Source organism: Sus scrofa, chromosome 2, assembly GCF_054392235.1.
Source record: "Sus scrofa isolate SSC_HxYL_T2T_F1_AM1 chromosome 2, Sscrofa_HxYL_maternal_Yorkshire_Landrace_v2.0, whole genome shotgun sequence".
In the NCBI taxonomy this organism is placed as follows: domain Eukaryota; kingdom Metazoa; phylum Chordata; class Mammalia; order Artiodactyla; family Suidae; genus Sus; species Sus scrofa.
The window spans coordinates 106,375,016-106,383,603 of record NC_139384.1 but is presented as its reverse complement, the minus strand read 5'-3'; positions in this window follow the sequence as shown (position 1 = coordinate 106,383,603).

The window sequence follows — 8,588 nt, the reverse complement described above, 5'->3', positions numbered from 1 at the left end:
GGTTTGAGGACAGCATCCTGGTAAACCAAAGAATGAGATGTTTACATTATTATTTTACTTTGGCATCATAGAGGTAAAACATTTTTATAGATACCTTTTTAAAAATAAAGCTATTCAATAAAAGGGTGAGGATTATGCTGAAAATGTGATTTGTTTCCCTTGATAACACAAGCTTTAAAAAGACACTGTTCTGTGAAGTCCATTATGACAGAACTGAAAATTCTTACATTACTACCTCTACATATGACCATCTTGGTTCATGAAATGCTTTAGTATGCTTACTTTTTTACATGTCCATTTCCCTCTACTACTTCTTATGCCTCTTGGGTTATCTTTATATCTCCAGTCACTAGCACAATACTTGGGACTTAATAACTAAATTGGATGAATGAATGATTTTTTAAATTATTTATCCAAATGTATCTATTAGTCTCATTGTGAATTTCCATTTGTGCAATAAGAATTAGAGTTTTTCTGTTGTCTTATACAGATGACTATTTTTCCCACAATGCATTTGGATCATTATTAATAAGACAATGGGAACGAAAATGTCACAATTCATTTAAAATGCAAAGAGCAAATAAACAGCAGTTAATTAACAGACATTAAATGTTGCACATATGTCAAAAAATATCAAGAATGCTTTTCCTAGAATTTGAAACACTGATGAGTGACATTATTGTAGCATTAGAATTTTTTTTAGGCTAAAAAGGAGCCTCTTGCAGATTAAAAGTTATGTGCAGTAAAATAAAGAAGGTAACAGTGATTTGGTAGGATTAGTTCTACTGACAGAAGAATCCATGATTTCAAAGCTTGTTATTTGACATTGTACAAGAGTGATGGAATGCATATGACTGAGAGAGAAGGACCGTTTTCTTTGATGCAGTAGCTACACTTCTATAGCTTCCTACCTCCTTGGGGATCACAAGTGGACCCCTTCAGTAGGGACTTACTACTACTTTAAAACAAAACATAATTCAACAAAGAACAAGACGCATACCCATTGGGTGAATTCATTGAATTGGACATTTATTTATTTGTCTATCCCTATAGACACAATGGTAGGGACAGATTTCCTGCAGTGGCTCAAGGGGATTGGTGACTCTGCAGCACTGGGATGCAGGTTCGATTCTCATCAGGCCGAGTGAGTTAGGGATCGGCATTGCCACAGCTGCAGCTAGGCTCTGATCCTTGGCCTGGGAACTTCATATGCTGTGGGAAAGCCAAAGTGAAAAAAATAAATTATAAAAATAATATTACTTTAAAAAAGTAATGATAGGGACAATGAAAATTTTCAAAATGATTCTGATCTAATTATAATTAATAAGGATGCATAGAAATGTTAAACCCTAATATGGCAAGATGCACTGGGTTAACATTAAAAAAACAAAATTTGTGTAATATGCACCCAAAATTCACATGGAATTTTAAAATATGGAACAGTGGTTTTAGCATGATTGCAGGTCACCAAGTTCATTTGTTATGTCATCATACATTTTATTGGGTACCAGGCCATGATACCACTCCTCTAGTGATAATAAGCAAAGCAGCAATTATAAAGATACAAAATGTGGAGTTTTTTTTCTATAGAAAACCATGCAAATATTTATCTGCTTATTGGAATTCTGAGTGAACTTTTCTATCTATATCATCTGCCAGAAATTCTTATAAGTTTGCTTGTGGAATTCCTGACCCTTGTTCTTGGGTGATATACTGTGATGTATTAATATTTGCAGCTGTCTTGTGAACAGCTTTTCCTACAGAGATTCTTAATGCAGAATTAGAGAGTGAGGAGAAAGCTCTCTTTCTCCTGATCACCTAAGCACATCAAAATGAAGTTGCTGGAATGAATTTTTCATTGTTAAAATTTAAGTACTTGGAAAAGTGTTACCTCAAGGGGTTGGCTTTCTGCATATAACTCTCCTTTCAGAGCAAAATGAATAGAGTCCCCTCCTCCCCCAATCCTCCCACCCACAAAAGAGAAAACAGATCATTTGAAGGCTATTTTTAGAAGATCTGAATGTATTGTTTTATTTTATCTCAGTTATCCTTCCATATTTATAGATCTAGTCCTGACCTCCAACTCAAAGTCCAACTGTCTGCTTGATAGTTCCACTGCAAGTTTCACAGTCATCTCAGACTTAACAAGTCCAAAACTTGATGCTTGGTCCTGCCCCTTCCAACAACTCCTTTCCCATAGCCATCTCCCTTGTAGCAGACTGCACTGCCACACACCCAGGAGCCCAGGCAGAAAATCTAGGAATTATGTCTCACTTTTGCATGCAATCATACACCCATTTTTCAGCAACTCCACAGCTACCACCTCAGTCTAGACACCATCATCTCTCACCTGAGGGATGGCAAAGACCTTCTAAAACTGATCTTCCTGCTTCCACCTCTGCTGCTCTATAATCTATTTTCCACTCAGTCAATAGGCTTTTATAAATATGATTAGAGTGGACATTTGTTAAATATAATTCTCAGATGGCTTCCCATTGCTGTCTCCTTCCACAGCCTGCAACTCTCTATGTGATTTGGCCCTCACCTGTCTTCCAGACCCCAATTCATTTCATTCTTTGCCTCACTCACTGAATTCCAACCAGGGGGACCCACTGGGAAGATGCCAAGCTATACCTCCTTGGACAGTTGGATTCCTTTTCTTGCCCAAATCTCCACATTTGGTTGTTTTCATGGGGGGGCGGGTAGGATGGGGGGCTGGTCATTTGGGGGTCAACTCAAATGCCACCTTCTCAAATGTCTTCCATGACCACTTAATCTATATCTTAAACCTGAAAACTTTTTCATCCATTACTCTATTGTTGTTTTTCTTCTTAGTTTTATCACAATCTGATATGTTTGATTTAGGATTTTTAAAATTTATTCATTCATTTTATTTATTTGATTTTTTTTATTTATCTGATATATTTTATTTAGGAGTCCAACTCTCTTAACTGATAAATAGCCTCCATGAAAACAGGCATTTGACATGCTATGTTAACCACAGTATTCATAGGAGCTGGAATAGCTTTGCCCCATAGTAAACACTCATCAGTATTAGCGAATTTATAAATAAATCAGTGCAGCCCCAGAAATTTTAAATAAGTGTAATCAGAAATTTAGCAATTAATAAACTTTACTAAAAGTAACATTAGGATGAACCTTTGTGGAATAATTAATGTTTCAACTACAAAGAGCCTAATAAACCCAGGTAATAGTATTTCAGTGATCAAAATACATTGTACTAACTCTGAGAAACTGGTTCTTGAACTATTGTAATACACAAACTCAAAACTTTGGGGTTGTTGCTTGAGTAAACTCTTTAAAAATAAAAAAAATCTGAGGATGTGGTAAAAGGCTACCAAGGAAGCAAATACATAGAGTGGGTAGAGTGATAGTTCTAAATTGTGAGAGGGAATAATAACCAAGGAAATAGAAATTCCAGGTGAAAAGAGCAGCCTTTAAGAGAATCTTTATTGAGGCTGAACTGAATTGAGATTGTCATGAAGTTTAAGGGGAAAATTAAGAATTATTCTTAGGAATTACCATATGATCCAGCAATCCCACTCCTGGGCATATATCCAGAAAAACTATAATTCAAAAATATACACTCACCCCTATGTTCACTGTAGCACTATTCACAATAGCCAAGACATGGAAACAACCTAAATGTCCATCAACAGATGAATAGCTAAAGAAGATGTGGTACATATATGTGATGGAATACTACACAGCCATAAAAAAGAATGAAATAATGTCAATTGTAGCAACATGGATGCAACTAAAGATTATCATACTAAGAGAAGTAAGCCAGAAAGAGAAAGACAAATACATATGATATCATATATGTGGAATCTAAAATATGACATAAATGAACCTATCTACAGAACAGAAACAGACTCAGAGCAGACATGTTGTTGCCAAGAAGGAGGGGGTTGGTGAAGGCAGAGAGTGGGAGTTTGGGATTAGCAGATGTAAGCTACTACATGTAGAAAAGATAAACAACAAGGTCCTACTGTATAGCACAGGGAACTATATTCGGTATCCTATAATAAACCAAAATGGAAAAGAATACTATAAATAAATACACACATATATGTATATAACTAAGTAATTTTTTCATACATCAGAAATTAACACAGCATAGTAAATCAACCATACCTCAGTTTAAAAAAATAAATGGAAAAACATTATTCTTATGGAGTAATGTCTTATACAGTAAGCATTAGTAAGAGTTCTCTTTTTAATGGGATCTCTCACTTTTTACCATGAAACAGAGAAGATAATACTCCTAGAATGAAAAACAAAGCCTCCAAAAGCAAAACACACAGTGTCTAACATTTGTGAGAGGAAAAGTGAGATCCTGACAAGGTCCAAATGAGAATATAAAATAGTAGATAATGATCTTGACTCATAAGAGTTGATACTAAATTTAGACACACAGGAACAGTCCTAAGTCCTGTTCTAATTCATGGTAACATGGCCAGTGTTAACCCTGGATGTTTCTCCTCATCACCCAGCAGTCAGAATTCAATGTGTGAATTTGGAATAGAAACTCATTTTGCTCTCTTGCAACATAATTATGAGGTAAATTTTCTGGAAAAACAATGCATGTAATAGATTCCAAAGTCAAGTGGAAATGATTTTTAAATTATTTGCTATTTTGGGTTATTCAAAATAACCAAACATTGATTTCATAGCTATATCATCACATATTTGAAATGAATGAAAGAATAAATGAATTTATATACAGTGAAACATTAGATTGGGTGGTAATTGGCTGCAAATAGGAAGATAGGGCAGTACAACATATAAGCTGTCATTACTAGTATAACTATGTTTAAAATTTATGAATGTTACAGATAACATATATACACATACATAAAATCAAATGAATTTCAGGCTAGAATGCACCTGATAGATTATCTTCCAATCCTTCATCACTGTGGGCTTAAATATGCAGTTTAACCATTAGACATGTACTCAAAACATGTGATCAAAATTACTGCATAAAGTGTGACCAAGGAACCTTAATCTACAGACTTCCTGGGTTTTGCTCAAAGTCACCCTATTTATTTAGGGTGAAGCTATCCTGACTCTTGACTCCTAGGGGAACACTCTCCTGAGAAAAGTACATCATCATATCCATCATTACATAATCCAAACCAATTTATTTATTTATTTGTCTTTTGTCTTTTTAGGGCCACACCCACGGTACATGGAGGTTCCCAGGCTAGGAGTCTAATCAGAGCTACAGCTGCTGGCCTATGCCAGAGCCACAGCAAGGCCAGATCCAAGCTGCATCTGTGACCTACACCACAACTCACGGCAATGCCGGATCCTTAACCCACTGAGCAAGGCCAGGGATTGAACCCGCAACCTCATGGTTCCTAGTCGGATTCATTTCCACTGTGCCACAATGGGAACTCCCAATCCAAACCAATTTAATTAGAACTATTTCAATAGACTTTTTCCCTATCAAGTGATTATTTTTATTATCATTTGAATTACTGTTCATTGTCTTCTAAAAACACCTGTCAGAGGAAAAGAGCAAGAGATTTAGGCTATTTTCCCGAACGCTCTATTTATGATAATTTAACAGAACCCTAATATGAAGGGAAAACTCTTAAGTTCCAGACCTACCTTTATTCTCTGGCCAGCCTAACTGTGGAAGAACTTGTATCTTAATAAAATTATACTGTAAGTTCAGCATCCTTAAGTAAAAGGAACATGTTTTAAATATGGTCTAAGAACTTGTCACTTTTTCATAGATATTTTTGAGCCAAAAATATATGTCTTTATTTCTTTTAGTAACTCTGGAACACAGACGTGACTGTTGACACCTGATTTCCTTTTGGCAAGTGACCAGATAGAATCAGCATTAACGTGCAGAAAATGCCAAACGCAGAGGAAATGACAAATGTGCCAGGTGATTTAATATTGAGTAAAGATAAAGGTTAACAGAAATGATCTTTTCCTCTTAGTTGGCAAAATAAGTTTGAAGTGCTTTTTGCCTTTGCAGAATACTTTACACAGCATGGTTTTAAAGTAAAGATAGTGGTTTTTATATAAGTTTTTTATGCACTATTATATACCCGATAGTCACACAGCAGCTTTGTGTGTTACGTTTAATAGTAACAAGAGATGTTTAAGCCTAACATTTTGGGAAAAACTAAATAATGATAAGCAGAAAATGAATTTCTTCCACTAGGTTGAGCAATCTCAATCAAACCCCAGGATGTTTCAGGGACAGTCTCACATTCAGTCCTCCTTTCTCAGTTGTCACCAAGGGATCTTCATAGCAGAAGAGGGCAGATGAGCATGAACTCAGCATTCTGCCCACTGACAAAGTGCTAGCTGTTGCCTCTGCACTCATTTTTCCTTCTTTTCTTTTAGAGGTGATCTTAATAACTTCTCTCAACTTCAAAACTCCTAAACAGCCACTGTAGATAACTTTAAAAATGAAGAAGAGTACAAAGGAAAAAAGAAATTTAAAAACCAAAAGTCATCGTCAATCTGACTACCTACATAGACTCCCTGTTAAAATCTTAGTATATCATTACCATTAAGTCATATCATCTATTCTGCTTTTACTTTTATCATTTATGCTATAACCAATTTCCTATTCAGTAAATATTCTTCCACAGCATCTCTTAAATGACTGCATGCTTTTCCATTACATGGGTATACTTTAACTTACTTAATGAGTCTCCAATAATTAGAGATCTGGAATTTTATTTGGGGGTATTGTTAGTAGTGTCAGAGTATTAATTTTTTTTGTCTTTTTGCCATTTTTGGGGCCACTCCCACGGCATATGGAGGTTCCCAGGCTAGGGGTCGAATTGGAACTCTAGCCACCAGCCTACGCCAGAGCCACAGCAACATGGGATCCGAGCCGCGTCTGCAACCTACACCATAGCTCACGGCAACGCCAGATCCTTAACCCACTGAGCAAGGCCAGGGATCGAACCTGCAACCTCATGGTTCCTAGTTGGATTCGTTAACCACTGCGCCACGATGGGAACTCCTGAGTATTAATTTTTATTCTTTGGTATTCTAACTTTTTTCAAATAAGGGTACCTAGTAAAGGAAGAATAATTAAGGAAGGAACATCTATTTTGTTTTTATGAATAAAGGCACTCCTTGGAATGAAGGGTTACAGAAGTTAGGAAAAGTGTCTTTTGCCAGTTTGGCACAGATTACTATAATATTGAATTAATCATTAAATTAGTTCTAGTTCACTAAAAGAGACATGTAGACTGGAATGGATTTTTTAAAACTCTGAGTTATGACTCTACCATGTAATTGTAATATTAGAAAAATCAGCACAATTATTTTTACTAAAGTTCTTATTCTCAATAATAAATTAAAGTTTGTACAGGAATCTTCCTTAGCAACCTGTTAAATACTGAGGCATTGGGGTTGGGCTTTGAATTCAAGTGAAATTGGCAAAACATTATGGATCCCTATGATGTCCTAATGACAAAGGGAGATAAAAGAAATCATATTTTGATGCCATTATTGTATCAATACATATATGTTTTTAAAATGATATTGCAGTTTTTAGTAAAAAGGAAGGAGTTAGAAAATTTTAACAGGAAAGGAACCAGAAACTGTTCAACCACATCAGCTTCAATAGTGGCTAAACACCGTGATGTGAGAGCTCTATTCAGAGGTGGATTGAGGGAATAAGGATTTTTAAATTATGACAATTTCTTAGATTATCCAATAGTGATTTTTTTTCCTGAGCCTCTTCCCAATGTTTATGATCTTTAACCATACAAGGAGAATTGCATGTGATACGCAATAAAATATCAGCCATAAAATCTGAAACAATTCTTACATCTTGGTATTACTGTAGTTTAACACAAAAGTGACGCATTCTTCCTACTCCAGTCCCTAAAACCCACAAAACCCTATTAGCCCTCTCAGCACATCTGCAGGAAACAAGGCTGGTAATTTTAAAAGATGTATTCCATAATTCTGATAACACAATCGGAGGGATTCCATATCAAAAACAGTAAGGAACTTAATTTCTACAAAGTAAGGCCCCTTGGATAATCATGAAACCAAACTTACATAGATTTGAAAATGAACAAATGAGTGAATAACCATAGCAGCCACGTACTTTATAACTATCAACCTGAAGTCAGATAACCTAAGTAGGAGTTCTAGGTGAAAAGGAGAAAAAGGAGTTTATGGATGTTGATGGTCTGTCCTCTGCTCTATCCTAGGTGGCTATACAGCTCATCTCCAATCTCTGTAAGGCACAGATTACATGTTTCATTTAACAATTGTGCAGAGGTCAGTGATTTGATGCAACTTGCTTCTGCAACTTGCTTCTAAGTGACAATACCAGGATGGGTATCTAAATTTGCAGATAAGATCTGTCCTTGGCTCATTACAATATACTTCAGATTGAACTTTTCACATATTTAGCATCCTCAGGTGTGGAAGAGGGAAAGGAGTGCTGCATTACCTATCTTCCAAGGTGTTTTGAGGATCAAGTGGAATGTGAAACAACTTTCAAAACTATGTGGGGCTCCACAAAAATAAGAATGAACAGAATTGGTTGTTCCTGTTGTGGCTCA